Source organism: Triturus cristatus, chromosome 2_2 (assembly GCF_964204655.1).
Source record: "Triturus cristatus chromosome 2_2, aTriCri1.1, whole genome shotgun sequence".
NCBI classification, from domain to species: Eukaryota; Metazoa; Chordata; class Amphibia; order Caudata; family Salamandridae; genus Triturus; species Triturus cristatus.
Genome location: NC_140582.1, coordinates 1,200,559,581 through 1,200,577,479, shown reverse-complemented (window position 1 = coordinate 1,200,577,479; position 17,899 = coordinate 1,200,559,581).

Here is a 17,899-nt window from a genome sequence, read left to right as displayed (position 1 = left end):
TCTGTATGTCAATTACATCAAGGGCGGGATCCTTAACTGTCATGCAGTGTGTCGGTGTCGGAACTATAGTCTTTGTCATGTCAGTTGCATGAGTCCGATTCTGAGCTGTCTGTTTAGCTGTTCGGTCTGCTAGGTCGTTACCCTGGGAAATAATGTCGGTGACTTTAGTATGGGCTTTGCACTTCATGATAGATATCGCAGTAGGTAGATGTATTGCATCTAATAGAGCTTGAATGAGGGGACCGTGTCGAATGTTGGCACCATGAGAAGTCAAATAACCTCTCTCTCGCCAAAGGACTCCGAAGTCATGGACAACCCCGAATGCATAACGCGAATCTGTGTATATGTTGACTTTCTTATTTTTGGCTTGAATACAGGCTTGTGTCAGAGCGATGAGCTCTGCTGCTTGAGCTGACAAAGTGTCAATACAATTGGTTTCAATAACTTCAATGTCTGTTGTGACTGCATAAGCGGCCACTAATTTTCCTGTACTGGTTCTCATGCACGAACCATCTACATAGAATGTCAGGTCTGGATCTGATAATGGAACGTCTGTCAGGTCTTGTCTGGGTTTCGTCGTAATATTAATGACTTCAATACAATCATGTGTCAATGGGTCTGTTCCACTTAATGGTAAAAGTGTGGCAGGATTTCATGTACTACAACGTCTAATTTCTATGTGTGGCTGGAACAATGTTAGTTCGTAACCTGTCAGTCGTGCTATAGTCAAGTGTTGTGTTTGTGTCCGGTTCAAGAGAACCTCCACTGCGTGTGGTACTTGTACTGTCAATTGATGTCCCAATACTATGGCATCGCTTTGTCTGATCGCTAAAGCTGTCGCTGCGACTGATTTCAGGCACGCAGGCAGAGCCTGGGCTACTGGGTCTAATGTGCTAGAAAAATAAGCACACGGTTTGTGTGAACCTGCTTGTTCCTGAGTGAGTACTAACAAGGCAGTACCTTCACGTTCTGTAACAAAAAGTGTAAAAGGCTTACTGTAACATGGTGTAGCTAAAACAGGTGCTTGACATAAGGCTTTCTTTAAGTCTTCAAAAGCTTGTGTATGTACTTGAGTCCAAGGGAGGCCAGTCGATGTCGCTGCCTCCTGGGTTGTCAACTGAATGAGTGGTTTTGCTAGAAATGCGTATTGGGGAATCCACTGTCTACAGTACGAAGTGAGGCCTATGAAGGCCCGTACCTCCTTTTGTGTCTTGGGTGGTGGCATGTTTATAATTAACTGGATGCGGTCAGGTGTGAGCTGTCTCTCCCCTTGGACAGCAAGTGCCCAAGGTACACAACTTGCTGGACACAGAATTGTAGCTTCGAAGGGGACACCTTGTGTCCCTTGTCGGCCAGAAAATGTAAAACCGTCAGTGATGCTTTTTCACATTCGGGTTCGCTTCGAGCGGTGATCAGCAGATCATCGACATACTGAAGCAGGGCAGTGTTAACTGGCATGTAGATACTGTCAAGTTGTCTTTTCAGTGCTTGGCTATAGATGCTGGGGCTTTCTGTGAATCCTTGAGGTGCGCGTGTAAATTTGAAGCTTCGTCCATTTAAACAGAATCCGAACAAATATTGACTTTCCGGATCTATTGGGATGCTAAAGAAGGCGTTCTTGAGGTCAATTACAGTGAAGAACGTTGCTTCGGAATCAATAGCTGTTAGTAATGAAGAGATATCTGGGACCACGGGGTATTGTGGTACAATGCATTTATTTAATTCGCGCAGATCAATAACTAATCTATATACTGGGGGTGCTTTTGGATCAGTTCGTTTAAGAATCGGAATGATCGGAGAATTACATACATTGGAGTCGGTTTCCACAACCACTCCTTGTGCAATGAGCTCGTCAATGATTTGCAGCAAAGCCACGACAGCATCTGGAGGTAACTTGTATTGTCTCATTCGTGGTAATACCACTCCTGTTTTAAGTGTGACTCGATATGGTGTAATGTGCATACAACCTACATCAGTGGGGCCTTGTGCCCATAAATGTGCAGGCAGATTCTGTAACCGGTGAGCCATGTCTCTAAATACATAGTGACCTTTAAAGTCACGCAAAAATAGTCGTACTCCTTCCGGAGAACAACATATTACAGCCCCTAGAGCTTTCAGTGTCTTTATACCTAACAAGTTTTCTGGACATGATTTTGTAAGCAATAAATCTGTAGTCCGTGTCAATGGACCAACTGCAAGTGGAAGCGGTTGCGATACTTCATTAATAATAGGCTTTCCTGAAAAACCAAGGGAAATATTCTGTGAGCCTGAGAGGGGTGCCCCTGGAACCTCGTTGTGACTTATAGTTGTTCTGCTTGCCCCTGTGTCAACTAGAAACTTTCTGTCTTTCCCTAATACTTGACTATGTACATAAGGTCCCTCCTGATCTACAGGAACCTCAATAAGGGGTATGCCAACTTCCCTCTCTAGGCTGTATCATGTGTATCGCTGATACTCGGGATAATCATTTTGTGCATACTGGTACATCTGTTGTGTCGTGTTTTGTGTTGCAGCAATAGGCTGTGGCTGTGATACTGCTACGGTCTGTTGTGGAACTGGCATAGGCTGTACATGCTGAGGTACTGGCTGCTGGATCTGATCCTGTCTAGGTGGACGTGGTCTCTCCTTGGTTTTACCCGTAGAGATATTGTGTTTCAGAACTGCACAATCGTTTATATAATGACCTGGCTGTTTACAATAGTTGCATGTTCCTTTTACAGGAACCGCTGAATTACTGGACTGTGTCGCACTCTTTTTATGGCTGTCAGCTGGGACTGACTGAGCAACGAGCATTTTCATTTTTGTATCTTTCATACGTCTGTGTTCGTGTTCTTGTTCTTCTCTAATTCTATTCTGGTGATACTGTAACATTTGTAACATCTGTGAAGGGGTGTTAGCTTGCCAAGTGCTCTCGACTTTCAATACTCTGTTCTTGACCTGGGACAGGGAATTCTCGACTAGTTTTGTTACAAAAAGATGTGGATATGACTCGCTATTTGCTTTTAGGCCACTATTAATACCAAAACATTTTTCAAATCGGGAATAAAAATCACTAGTGTCTTCGTCGGGTTTCTGTTTACATGCTGAGATTGCACCCCAGTCTTCCTTTTTCGTAGTTAATAAACGTGGCAATACTTGTACTAACAATCCTGGCAATGCTTTAGTTTTGTCCCCAAGCCCTCGTCCTGCAGTTCGGGTATTCTCTTCGTTTTCTAATGCGGTCCAATCAATCTTTTGGTCTCCCACCTCCCACTCTTTTTCTTTGAGTTTCTCATAAATACCGGCAGGCAATAATACTTTTAATATTTTCATAATGTCAGGATAGGTATAATCACCCATTAGCAACATGTCTTTTATTTCTCGGTGAAAACCTGCTGGATCTTTATCATGGCTCGGTACTAATTTTTTCATTTCCAATAGTTCTATTTTAGTTATGGGCGTGTACACAAACACGCGCGAAAAAGAATCATCCACATTTTTAACTGGGTGCACTCTCGTAAGGGATTCTGTCTGTCTATGTAATACATTTTTCTTTCCATGAAGGGAGCTGAATCATGCTCTGGACATAGGAAGGCACTATATCTGTGCCGATGTTCTAGAATTTCTTTAATTAGATCGGTGCCCATACCTCTCCATTTATTCGTGAGTAATTCTATCAGTATATCAGGTAGGGGACCAGGATCAGAGTGTTGGCTTTTATACAGTATAAGGAGGTGTTGTATCATGTATATACCAGTTAAACGCTGTTCGTCTGGTGTAAGATTCAGAAACGTGTGTGCTAACGCATCATCACCGTATTTCTCAGAACTGTCAGCCCATTGTACTGCTGACCTGGCTAATTCTTGTTCATCCATGGAATCGAGCACATGGTACCCCCTTCGTTCTCGAAGTAATTTATCAGTAGCCTGAAATAAGTGTTCAGGGGTCCTGGGATTTGACATAGCTGCTTGAAAAATTCTGTTACATCCTGGACGTGTCGGACGTATTGCATTATTAAAAGATCTTCCCTTACCTACATAAGCTATCATTTCTCTAGCTGGTAATTCTAATTGTCCTGTGGTTATTTCTGACTGTTCTTCCTCTTCTCCCTCTGATTCAGTTTTATCTGCCTCTACTCTTCTTTCATGTATTCGTTCTACTTCTTTTCTGATCTTTCGGCACATAACTTCTATACTCTTCTGTTTATCATGTTTTCCATCTGCTACATTCTGACCCCATCTGGTAAGTACTTGCATTTCATCCGGATCTACCTCAGGCCTATCTCTGTTTCTGATCAAGCAGTTTATGAAGAAACGTAACAATAGTTTTTGCATGTCCACTTTCTGATATTCTAGGGCTTCGCCAATACTTTCAGGACCTTGCCCTGTTTGGATAAAATGATATATTTTGTCTAGATGACCAATCATTCCTGGTAGCGTCATTAGGTAGTTCGAAACTCGTCGTAAACGTACTGATGATAGCAACATTCTGTCGTGTTTACCGGGCACTGGATCATATCTACAATCTGTAAGAGGCTCACTAAATATATTGTGATTAGCTGTTTGAGGTGTACGTTGGTGTGCTAAATCCCTATAAGTCAATCTAGGTGCTGGCGGTGGTGTGGAAAAACCTCCTGTCGCACCTCCTGTCGCACCTCCTGAGGTGCCAAGTCCAAAAGGATTTGTTGGGTGTAAGGTAGGGAAAACAGGTGCAGGAAGAACAGGCGGAATGTTTGAAACGTGAGGAGGAGTTTGCTGCTGCGGAGATGGGGGCAGATGATCTTGGGGTTGAGCGTCGTCAGCAGGTGGTGCGCGTTGACGCGCAACATTAACATATTCGGGGGCTGCATCGTCTAAATAGGAAGAAAGGAAAATGTCCTTTGCGGTCTTGGGATGTACTTTAATCGGAAGTAATGGAGGTGGCAGATCTTTTGGTACCTCCAGAGTGGCCTTAGGTAAACCCTCGGCCAGAAGAGGATACATACCATTCATAAGAGTGTTTCGTTGTCTGTCTACTTGTTCTGTTTTTACTCGGATACCTTCCTCAATTAATATGTTTTCTCGGGCTTTGTCTGAATTCTCCCTACTTTTCTCTTCCTTTCTGAACGCTTTCTCTGTGCGTCTATGCGATTCTTTACGCCATAATTCAATGGTATCTTTCTGTGACTGTCTGGCTTTCTTTTTCCATAATAATTCTTCTACTCTCATGATGCAATCTGCATCCCATGTCCCAGCGGCGGGCCATCTCTGACTCTCTGCTAAATCCTTGGTGTAGTCCACCCATAAATCAAGATATAATACGGCATCTAGGCCATGTTTATGGTACATAAAGTACCCTGGAGTGTCCCTAGGTGGAATGGGAACGGCTTCTTCGAGTATCCCTTTTCTAGTTTTTATCTGTCTTAATTTTGAAAAGAACGACATCTTTAAACCTTGCTACTTGATTCTTACTCGAACTTGAACACAATTAATACAATAAACACAATAATGAAGATCGAACAATCACTCATACCACAATTTTTGAAACATATTAAAACATTTAACATTTAAAACGAACAACGATAATTAGAATAGAATCAGTTACTGACATAATACTAGATATACTGGATGTACTGCTAAACAGTACAGATACACTGCTGAAACAGTGCAGACCGGATCTGTGTACCCAAACCCGTCTTGACCGGCACAAACTAATGCGCACGTCTAAATGCGTCCCCAGCAACGGTACTCACCGGGAAGCACGGAACGGAAGGCCTCGGGACTGAACTGGACTGGATCGGACTGGACTCGACTCGACTCGTGACATAGGTACTTCGGAACTTCGGAACCTGGTGGGCCTCTGTATACCTCGGATCTTGCTCTCTCAGCTAGGCTCTGGTCGGGATCCTCCGCACTCCTCACCGCCTCGTCTGGGTGTTGATCGCAGCCTCAGTCACCTCCGCTTGGCCGGAGGGAGATACAGGAAATCCTGCGGGTACGCGTAGTTGTCCGTCCGGCTGTGGCAGGAGACCGGGCCTGCAACGCACCTCCGGCGCGTGAGGTGGGGGAAGGTGTCCCTGTTCGGGCGCCAATTATGTGGTAAATATTTAAATTACCTGTACTATTTTTTATGCGGTAAAGTTCAATAAGAATAACTCAGAAAAATAAGAGGCAGAATCCGTGGTATTTGAGGTTTTAAAAGGGCTTTTATTCCTTACAAAGGAATTGGTTCGAACCAGGCAATCGGGTTCCGTCACCACGAAGGTTCAGGAAGGGATCGGCAATACATTATTGACAGGTAATCATATATATAGTAAAATGCATTACAGTAAAGACAAATGCAGGAGGCGTAACAGCTGATAGGAAAGATAAGAATACACATACGTAATGAAAAAGGCGTTACAATAGGCGTGCATAAGGGCGTATACTAGAAACGTCATTATGAGGATGTCACAGGTGGGTGGATCCATAAGAGAATCCTGCAATGTCAGCAGAAATATATGGCAGAGATGCGCGCGCAGCTGCATGACGTGTGATTGACGTGTAACTGGAGGGTGAAGGGAACTTGACATTTAGCCCTACATGAGGAGACAGAAGACTGGGATGTCAGAACAACCTAATCCCAAATCGTATCTAATATCTTGTGTTTAAGGAACTGTATTATCTGGAAGGAAAGGTCTCTCGAGCAAGAGCTATTCTATACTGACTGCTAGTGCGTGTATAAGCGTCTATGTGTCTACATGAGATGCGAGGGGGCATGGGCCTACCATGGTAACAGGAGCTATGAATTACTTGCATGGAGACAGTAAGGCTGGGCCCTTTGCTCTGCAGCTGGAAGGATGTTTACCTAAACTACTAGACAGGAATGTATTGGGTGAGGAGCGGAGCAGATAACTTGAAGGCGAAATACAGTCTTGGCAGGCAACAGGCCGAGCCAGGCACCGTTTAGCCTCGCAGGGAGTAAAACAAAGGTCATGGATACAGATGCGAGTTCAGGCTGGAGCTTTCAGAGGCAGAAGGCAGGAAAAGGCTCGATGGCAGAATTCAGGGCCTACTCGCCAGAGCTGTAAAACGTGAAAGGTGCACCATATAAAGTCGGTGGCCAAGCATACTTAAGAACGGAATATCCGACCCATTCATGGTGGATCTGAAAGAGGGTATGTTAACGTTGGACGCACATGTATTTGCGTCTTCATAGCTGGAAGTGGAGGGAACATACATGTACATGTAGCACGTACATGGAGCCGTTGGGGTCTAAGATAGGGGACACAATTGATCATAAAAATTCATATTTCCTCAGATTAGTTAACTGAGTATTTGTATGGGAGAGTACATGTGTGTGTGGTTCGGTGGGGGGTGTGTGACTGCCGAAATATGTGTGAATAGTTGATTCAGTAGGTATATGAGGTAAAGAATACATGTTATAACAGTTGTTTGGGTGAGTGAATACCTTTATGGGTGTACTGATGAGCAAATATATCTCTTAATGGTACATGTCCAACAAACTAGAAAAATAAAAGGCAGTGTATGTGACAGTTGTTGTATATAAATAAGTATACATAAGACTCAGTGATTGTATGAGTGATTGTATGGATAACTGTATACTTGTAATAGTGATTTTATAACACACTAAGTATGAGTTACTATCTATATGAATAAATGAAGTGGTGTTTGTATATGTGTGTAGCTGAATAAATGTAAGTAGGATTCGTTGTTTGCATAAATGAGTAGGATGACTGCATAAGTGAATAGGATGTGTGCTGGTGTGTAATGTCGATATAGGTGTATAAGTATATTTGATAGTGTTCTATTGATCATTGACAGCATGTATGAGTGAATCTATAGGTAAGTGATTAGATGCGTGTGTAGATCTAGGAATCACTGAGTGGGCTTTTAGAAACTTGTATTGGTGTCTTAATGGATTCAAATATACTTTGTATTTTACAGTGAGTGATGAAAGGTTATACTTGAGTACGATGAGGTATATCTGATTGTCACGTGGATGATGTCATCAGTGATGTCATCAGTGATGTCATTTGAGATGTCATCAGTGATGTCACTGACCATGTCATGAATGATGTAATATGTGACATCATCAGCAGTGGATTGCGGGCGCACGAGTTATAGTGAGTACAACTAACTATAACGGAGGAATTTCAATGGTTTTGTACGAGTGAAATGTCCAGCTAACTATAACAGCCCTGAAACCTATGGTTTTTTCAGTGAATTTCTAAGGTTTTTTAAATGCTAATTCCTAACTATAACATGTCTGAAACCTATGGTTTTTTCAGTGAATTTCGAAGGTTTTTTAAAAGATAGTTTTTAAATGTAATAATAGTTATATGTATTTTTTATACTGATTTTTACAGTTTTTTAACTGTTATTTTTACATATTTTATTTTTTAAATTACATTATATATTTTAATATAAATGGAAATAAAAATGTTTTTTAAACTATTGAAACTGAAATATTGTTTTTTTTTGTTGAATGTATAAGTGCAGAACTATAAGTGTGTTGGGGGCATCTCATCAACGGCCAGCGATAATTATCGCTGGCCGCTCTTAGCGTTAAAATGCTTAACGCCGGCTATCGCAGATAATTATCGCCATGCTAGCGCTGTATTAACAACGCTCAGCGCAATGACGATAATTATCCTAGCAATAGCGATGTTTGCCATGTTACATCGCTGGTTTTCCAGCGATGTTCCGTGGAAAACGGCGATACCCTTGATAATAGGGGCCTGTGGTCTTAGCCACACAATCCACCCCCCATGTTAAGTATGACTTAGTCAGGAATTTAACAGACGTTAAATTCCTGCGTTAAGGCATACATAGCGCGATTTAAATAATCGCTTCCCCGCATTGTAAATATCACAAAGCTGCCTTCGTGATATTTACCAATGTTGTTTCCACAGACACGCCTACTTTGCATCTCATTAGCGATGCAAAGTTACGCGTGCTGGAAACGGGAGCAAAATCAGCAAAACACGCGATAGCGTGTCTTTGCTGATAAGGTGATAAAATTATCGCCACTTTTCGACCGAAAACGGCCGCAAAAGCGGCGATAATTTGTTATCGCCGCATTGTTAATATGCCCCTTGGTTAGTTAGGATACTGCATGCATAGTGGATAGGGGTTTGAGGCAGTCCATGTGCTAATGCCAGGCTTGCTGCATGAGGGATACTGACTGAATGATTAGAGTACTGCAAGGAGAGTGCCTGGGTGAATTTATAAGTGTTAGAATTACTTTTCAGAATCAGTACTGGGCTGAAAGATGCAGCACTGAGGTCTCTCCTAATAACAGGTGAGTAAATCGGAATTTGTAGTGCAGCTGATTTCAGATGAATATTTTAAAGTTCCAAAACTGGACACTTAGAAAAATTTCCAAGTTAAACCAGTCAATGTTAGCCTATGGAAGGAAATTCAAGTTACTGGTATGTACGGTTAGAATTACTTTTCAGGATCAGTACTCGGCTCAAAGATGCAGCAATGAGGTCTCTCCATGTTCAGGGGAGTACTATTAAACAGGAACAGGAGTGGGAGCACACCGCTTCAAATCCCAGCAAGGTTCGCCTCTGGCATTGTAGTAAATGCAGTTTCAGTTACTTGCTTGCTTCAAGACTGTTCGAGTGTTTCGCCACCGATGGCGCAGATAGTGCTGATCTTTAGACACATGGTTCTGGTTCTTTAACCGTCATCAGTAGAGATTACAGTCTTTCAAATGTGGAGTTTGCTGAGTAGGCTGCCAACATCTTTCTCAGGTCAGGTACCTCTCACAGGCATGCAGGTGCTTCATGCACGAGCTCGTCAGCTCAATGACTCACGGGAATACTATTAAACAGGAACAGGGGTGGTAGCACACCGCTTCACCTCCCAGCAAGGTTTGCCCCCTGGCATTGTGGTAAATGCAGTTTCGGTTACTTGCTTGCTTCAAGAGTGTTCGAGTGTTTCGCCACAGTTGGCGCAGATAGTGCTGATCTCTAGACACGTGTTTCTGGTTCTTTAACCGTCATCAGTAGCGATTACAGTCTTTGAAATCTGGGGTTTGCTGAGTAGGCTGCCAACATCTTTCTCAGGTCAGGTACCTCTCCCAGGCATGCGGGTGCTTCATCCACCAGCTCGTCAGCTCAATGACTCACGGGAGAACTATTAAACAGGAACAGGGGTGGGAGCACACCGCTTCACTTCCCAGTAAGATTCGCCTCTGGCATTGAGGTAAATGCAGTTTTGGTTACTTGCTTGCTTCAAGAGTGTTGGAGTGTTTCGCCACAGTTGGCGCAGATAGTGCTGATCTCTAGACACGTGTTTCTGGTTCTTTAACCGTCATCAGTAGAGATTGCAGTCTTTCAAATTTGCGGTTTGCTGAGTAGGCTGCCAACATCTTTCTCAGGTCTGGTACATCTCACAGGCATGCGGGTGCTTCATTCACAAGCTCATCAGCTCAATGACTCACAAGAGTACTATTAAACTGGAACAGGGGTGGGAGCACACCGCTTCACCTCCAGCAAGGTTCGCCCCTGGCATTGTGGTAAATGCAGTTTCGGTTACTTACTTGCTTCAAGAGTGTTTGAGTGTTTCGCCACAGTTGGCGCAGATAGTGCTGCTCTCTAGACACGTGTTTCTGGTTCTTTAACCATCATCAGTAGAGATTACAGTCTTTCAAATGTGGGGTTTGCTGAGTAGGCTGCCAAAATCTTTCTCAGGTCAGGTACGTCTCACAGGCATGCGGGTGCTTCATGCACGAGCTCGTCAGCTCAATGACTCATGGGAGTACTGTTAAACAGGAACAGGGGTGGAAGCACACCGCTTCACCTCCCAGCAAGGTTCGCCCCTGGCATTGTGGTAAATGCAGTTTCAGTTACTTGCTTGCTTCAAGAGTGTTCGAGTGTTTCGTCACAGTTGACGCAGATAGTGCTGATCTCTAGACACGTGTTTCTGGTTCTTTAACTGTCATCAGTAGAGATTGCAGTCTTTGAAATCTGGGGTTTGCTGAGAAGGCTGCCAACAACTTTCTCAGGTCAGGTACCTCTCACAGGCATGTGGGTGCTTCATCCACCAGCTCGTCAGCTCAATGACTCACAGGAGAACTATTAAACAGGAACAGGGGTGGGAGCACACCACTTCACCTCCCAGCAAGGTTCGCCTCTGGCATTGAGGTAAATGCAGTTTTGGTTACTTGCTTGCTTCAAGAGTGTTGGAGTGTTTCGCCACAGTTGGCGCAGATAGTGCTGATCTCTAGACACGTGTTTCTGGTTCTTTAACCGTCATCAGTAGAGATTACAGTCTTTCAAATGTGGGGTTTGCTGAGTAGGCTGCCAACATCTTTCTCAGGTCAGGTACGTCTCACAGGCATGCGGGTGCTTCATGCACGAGCTCGTCAGCTCAATGACTCACTGGAGACTATTAAACAGGAACAGGGGTGGGAGCACACCGCTTCACCTCCCAGCAAGGTTCGCCCCTGGCATTATGGTAAATGCCGTTTCAGTTACTTGCTTGCTTCAAGAGTGTTTGAGTGTTTCGTCACAGTTGGCGCAGATAGTGCTGATCTCTAGACACGTGTTTCTGGTTCTTTAACCGTCATCAGTAGAGATTACAGTCTTTGAAATCTGGGGTTTGCTGAGTAGGCTGTCAACATCTTTCTCAGGTCAGGTACCTCTCACAGGCATGCGGGTGCTTCATCCACGAGCTTATCAGCTCAATGACTCATGGGAGTACTATTAAACAGGAACAGGGGTGGGAGCACACCGCTTCACCTCCAGCAAGGTTCGCCTCTGGCATTGAGGTAAATGCAGTTTTGGATACTTGCTAGCTTCAAGAGTGTTGTTGGAGTGTTTCGCCACAATTGGCGCAGATAGTGCTGATCTCTAGATACGTGTTTCTGGTTCTTTAACCGTCATCAGTAGAGATTACAGTCTTTCAAATGTGGGGTTTGCTGAGTAGACTGCCAACATCTTTCTCAGGTCTGGTACCTCTCACAGGCAAGCGGGTGCTTCATCCACCAGCTCGTCAGCTCAATGACTCACGGGAGAACTATTAAACAGGAACAGGGGTGGGAGCACACCGCTTCACCTCCAGCAAGGTTCGCCCCTGGCATTGTGGTAAATGCAGTTTAAGTTACTTGCTTGCATCAAGAGTGTTCGAGTGTTCAAGTGTTTCGCCACAGTTGGTGCAGATAGTGCTGATCTCTAGACAGGGGTTTCTGGTTCTTTAACCGTCATCAGTAGAGATTACAGTCTTTCAAATTTGGGGTTTGCTGAGTAGGCTGCCAACATCTTTCTCAGGTCAGGTACGTCTCACAGGCATGCGGGTGCTTCATGCACGATCTCGTCAGCTCAATGACTCACTGGAGAACTATTAAACAGGAACAGGGGTGGGAGTACACTGCTGCACCTCCCAGCAAGGTTCGCCCCTGGCATTGTGGTAAATGCAGTTTCAGTTACTTGCTTGCTTCAAGAGTGTTCGAGTGTTTCGCCACAGTTGCCGCAGATAGTGCTGATCTCTAGACACGTGTTTCTGGTTCTTTAACCATCATCAGTAGAGATTACAGTCTTTGAAATCTGGGGTTTGCTGAGTAGGCTGCCAACATATTTCTCAGGTCAGGTACCGCTCACAGGCATGCGGGTGCTTCATCCAGCAGTTCGTCAGCTCAATGACTCATGGGAGTACTATTAAACAGGAACAGGGGTGGGAGCACAACGCTTCACCTCCCGGCAAGGTTCGCCCCTGGCATTGTGGTAAATGCAGCTTCAGTTACTTGCTTGCTTCAAGAGTGTTCGATTGTTTCGCCACAGTTGGCGCAGATAGTGCTGATTTCTAGACACGTGTTTCTGGTTCTTTAACCGTCATCAGTAGAGATTACCGTATTTCAAATGTGGGATTTGCTGAATAAGCTGCCAACATCTTTCTCACGTCTGGTACCTCTCACAGGCATGCGGGTGTTTCATCCACGAGCTCGTCAGCTCAATGACTCACGGGAGTACTATTAAACAGGAACAGGGGTTGGGAGCACACCGCTTTACCTCCCAGCAATGTTCGTCCCTGGCATTGTGGTAAATGCAGTTTCAGTTACTTGCTTGCTTCAAGAGTGTTCAAGTGTTTCGCCACAGTTGGCGCCAATAGTGCTGATCTCTAGACACGTGCTTCTGGTTCTTTAACCGTCATCAGTAGAGATTACAGTCTTTCAAATGTGGAGTTTGCTAAGTAGGCTGCCAACATCTTTCTTAGGTCAGGTACCTCTCACAGGCATGTGGGTGCTTCATCCACGAGCTCGTCAGCTCAATGACTCACAGGAGAACTATTAAACAGGAACAGGGGTGGGAGCACAGCACTTCAACTCCCAGCAAGCTTCGCCCCTGGCATTGTGGTAAATATAGTTTTGGTTACTTGCTTGCTTCAAGAGTGTTCGAGTGTTTCGCCACAGTTGGTGCAGATAGTGCTGATCTCTAGACATGTGTTTCTGGTTCTTTAACCGTACTCTGTAGAGATTACAGTCTTTCAAATTTGGGGTTTGCTGAGTAGGCTGCAACCCCTTTCTCAGGTGTGGTACCTCTCACAGGCATGCGGGTGCTTCATTCACAAGCTCGGCAGCTCAATGACTCACGGGAGTACTATTAAACAAGAAAAGGGTTGGGAGCACACCGCTTCACCTCCAGCAAGGTTCGCCCCTGGCATTGTGGTAAATGCAGTTTCGGCTACATACTTGCTTCAAGTGTGTTTGAGTGTTTTGCCACAGTTGGCGCGGATAGTGCTGATCTCTAGACACGTGTTTCTGGTTCTTTAACCGTCATCAGTAGAGAATACAGTCTTTCAAATGTGGGGTTTGCTGAGTAGGCTGCCAACAACTTTCTCAGGTCAGGTACCTCTCACAGGCATGCGGGTGCTTCATCCACCAGATCGTCAGCTCAATGACTCACGGGAGAACTATTAAACAGGAACAGGAGTGGGAGCACACCGCTTCACCTCCCAGCAAGGTTCGCCTCTGGCATTGAGATAAATGCAGTTTTGGTTACTTGCTTGCTTCAAGATTGTTGGAGTGTTTCACCACAGTTGGCGCAGATAGTGCTGATCTCTAGACACGTGTTTCTGGTTCTTTAACCGTCATCAGTAGAGATTACAGTCTTTCAAATTTGGGGTTTGCTGAGTAGGCTGCCAACATCTTTCTCAGGTCGGGTACCTCTCACAGGCATGTGGGTGCTTCATTCACAAGCTCATCAGCTCAATGACTCACGAGAGTACTATTAAACAGGAAAAGGGGTGGGAGCACACCGCTTCACCTCCAACAAGGTTCGCACCTGGCATTGTGGTAAATGCAGTTTCGCTTACTTACTTGCTTCAAGAGTGTTTGACTGTTTCGCCACAGTTGGTGCCGATAGTGCTGATCTCTAGACACGTGTTTCTGGTTCTTTAACCGTCATCAGTAGAGATTACAGTCTTTGAAATCTGGGGTTTGCTGAGTAGGCTGTCAACATCTTTCTCAGGTCAGGTACCTCTCACAGGCATGCGGGTGCTTCCTCCATGAGCTCGTCAGCTCAATGACTCACTGGAGTACTATTAAACAGGAACAGGGGTGGGAGCACACCACTTCAACTCCCAGCAAGGTTCGCCCCTGGCATTGTGGTAAATGTAGTTTCGGTTACTTGCTTGCTTCAAGAGTGTTCGAGTGTTTCGCCACAGTTGGCGCAGATAGTGCTGATCTCTAGACACGTGTTTCCGGTTCTTTAACCGTCATCTGTAGAGAGTTCAGTCTTTCAAATTTGGGGTTTGCTGAGTAGGCTACCAACATTTTTCTCAGGTCTGGTACCTCTCACAGGCATGCGGGTGCTTCATTCACAAGTTCGTTAGCTCAATGACTCATGGGAGTACTATTAAACAAGAACAGGGTTGGGAGCACACCGCTTCACCTCCAGCAAGGTTCGCCCCTGGCATTGTGGTAAAGGCAATTTCGGTTACTTACTTGCTTCAAGAGTGTTCGAGTGTTTTGCCACAGTTGGCGCAGATAGTGCTGATCTCTAGACACGTGTTTCTGGTTCTTTAACCATCATCAGTAGAGATTACAGTCTTTCAAATGTGGGGTTTGCTGAGTAGGCTGCCAACATCTTTCTCAGGTCAGGTACGTCTCACAGGCATACGGGTGCTTCATCCGCGAGCTCGTCAGCTCAATGACTCACAGGAGATTTATTAAACAGGAACGGGGGTGGGAGCACACCGCTTCACCGCCCAGCAAGGTTCCCCCCTGGCATTGTCGTAAATGCAGTTCAGGTTACATGCTTGCTTCAAGAGTGTTCAAGTGTTTTGTCACAGTTGGCGCAGATAGTGATGATCTCTAGACACGTGGTTCTGGTTCTTTAACCATCATCAGTAGAGATTACAGTCTTTCAAATGTGGGGTTTGCTGAGTATGCTGTCAACATCTTTCTCAGGTCAGGTACCTCTCACAGGCATCCGGGTGCTTCATCCACGAGCTCGACAGCTCAATGACTCACAAGAGTACTATTAAACAGGAACAGGGGTGGGAGCACGCTGCTTCACCTCCCAGCAAGGTTCGCACACTGGCATTGTGGTAAATGCAGTTTCAGTTACTTGCTTGCTCAAGAGTGTTTGAGTGTTTCGCCACAGTTGGCGCAGATAGTGCTAATCTCTAGACACGTGTTTCTGGTTCTTTAACCATAATCAGTAGAGATTACAGTCTTTCAAATGTGGGGTTTGCTGAGTAGGCTGCCAACAACTTTCTCAGGTCAGGTACTTCTCACAGGCATGCGGGTGCTGCATCCATGAGCTCATCAGCTCAATGACTCACTGGAGAACTATTAAACAGGAACAGGGATGGGAGAACACCACTTCACCTCCCAGAAAGGTTCACCCCTGGCATTGTGGTAAATGCAGTTTCGGTTACATGCTTGCTTCAAGAGTGTTCGAGTGTTTCGCCACAGTTGGCGCAGATAGTGCTGATCTCTAGAAACGTGTTTCTGGTTCTTTAACCGTCATCAGTAGAGATTACAGTCTTTGAAATCTGGAGTTTGCTGAGAAGGCTGCCAACATATTTCTAAGGTCAGGTACCGCTCACAGGCATGCGGGTGCTTCATCCAGCAGTTCGTATGCTCAATGACTCATGGGAGTACCATTAAACAGGAACAGGGGTGGGAGCACAACGCTTCACCTCCCGGCAAGGTTCGCCCCTGGCGTTGTGGTAAATGCAGTTTCAGTCACTTGCTTGCTTCAAGAGTGTTCGATTGTTTCGCCACAGTTGGCGCAGATAGTGCAGATCTCTAGACACGTGTGTCTGGTTCTTTAACCGTCATCAGTAGAGATTACAGTATTTCAAATGTGGGATTTGCTGAGCAGGCTGCCAACATCTTTCTCACGTCAGGTACCTCTCACAGGCATGCGGGTGCTTCATCCACGAGCTCGTCAGCTCAATGACTCACGGGAGTACTATTAAACAGGGGTTGGGAGCACACCGCTTTACCTCCCAGCAAGGTTCGTCCCTGGCATTGTGGTAAATGCAGTTTCAGTTACTTGCTTGCTTCAAGAGTGTTCAAGTGTTTCCCCACAGTTGGCGCCGATAGTGCTGATCTCTAGACACGTGGTTCTGGTTCTTTAACTGTCATCAGTAGAGATTACAGTCTTTCAAATGTGGAGTTTGCTAAGTAGGCTGCCAACATCTTTCTCAGGTCAGGTACCTCTCACAGGCATGCGTGTGCTTCATCCACGAACTCGTCAGCTCAATGACTCACAGGAGAACTATTAAACAGGAACAGGGGTGGGAGCACACCACTTCAACTCCCAGCAAGCTTCGCCCCTGGCATTGTGGTAAATGTAGTTTCGGTCACTTGCTTGCTTCAGGAGTGTTTGAGTGTTTCGCCACAGTTGGCGCAGATAGTGCTAATCTCTAGAAACGTGTTTCTGGTTCTTTAACCATCATCAGTAGAGATTACAGTCTTTCAAATTTGGGGTTTGCTGAGTAGGCTGCAACACCTTTCTCAGGTGTGGGACCTCTCACAGGCATGCGGGTGCTTCATCTACGAGCTCATCAGCTCAATGACTCACAAGATTACTATTAAACAGGAACAGGGGTGGGAGCACGCTGCTTCACTTCCCAGCAAGGATCGCACACTGGCATTGTGGTAAATGCAGTTTCAGTTACTTGCTTGCTCAAGAGTGTTTGAGTGTTTCGCCACAGTTGGCGCAGATAGTGCTAATCTCTAGAAACGTGTTTCTGGTTCTTTAACCATCATCAGTAGAGATTAGAGTCTTTCAAATGTGGGGTTTGCTGAGTAGGCTGCCAACATGTTTTTCAGGTCAGGTACTTCTCACAGGCATGCGGGTGCTTCATCCATGAGCTCTTCAGCTCAATGACTCACTGGAGAACTCAAACAGGAACAGGGGTGGGAGAACACCGCTTCACCTTCCAGAAAGGTTCACCACTGGCATTGTGGTAAATGCAGTTTCGGTTACATGCTTGCTTCAAGAGTGTTCGAGTGTTTCGCCACAGTTGGCGCAGATAGTGCTGATCTCTAGACATGTGTTTCTGGTTCTTTAACCGTCATCAGTAGAGATTACAGTCTTTGAAATCTGGGGTTTGCTGAGTAGGCTGCCAATAACTTTCTCAGGTCAGGTACCTCTCACAGGCATGCGGGTGCTTCATCCACCAGATCGTCAGCTCAATGACTCCCGGGAGAACTATTAAACAGGAACAGGAGTGGGAGCACACCGCTTCACCTCCCAGCAAGGTTCACCTCTGGCATTGAGATAAATGCAGTTTTGGTTACTTGCTTGCTTCAAGATTGTTGGAGTGTTTCGCCACATTTGGCGCAGATAGTGCTGATCTCTAGACACGTGTTTCTGGTTCGTTAACCGTCATCAGTAGAGATTACAGTCTTTCAAATTTGGGGTTTGCTGAGTAGGCTGCCAACATCTTTCTCAGGTCTGGTACCTCTCACAGGC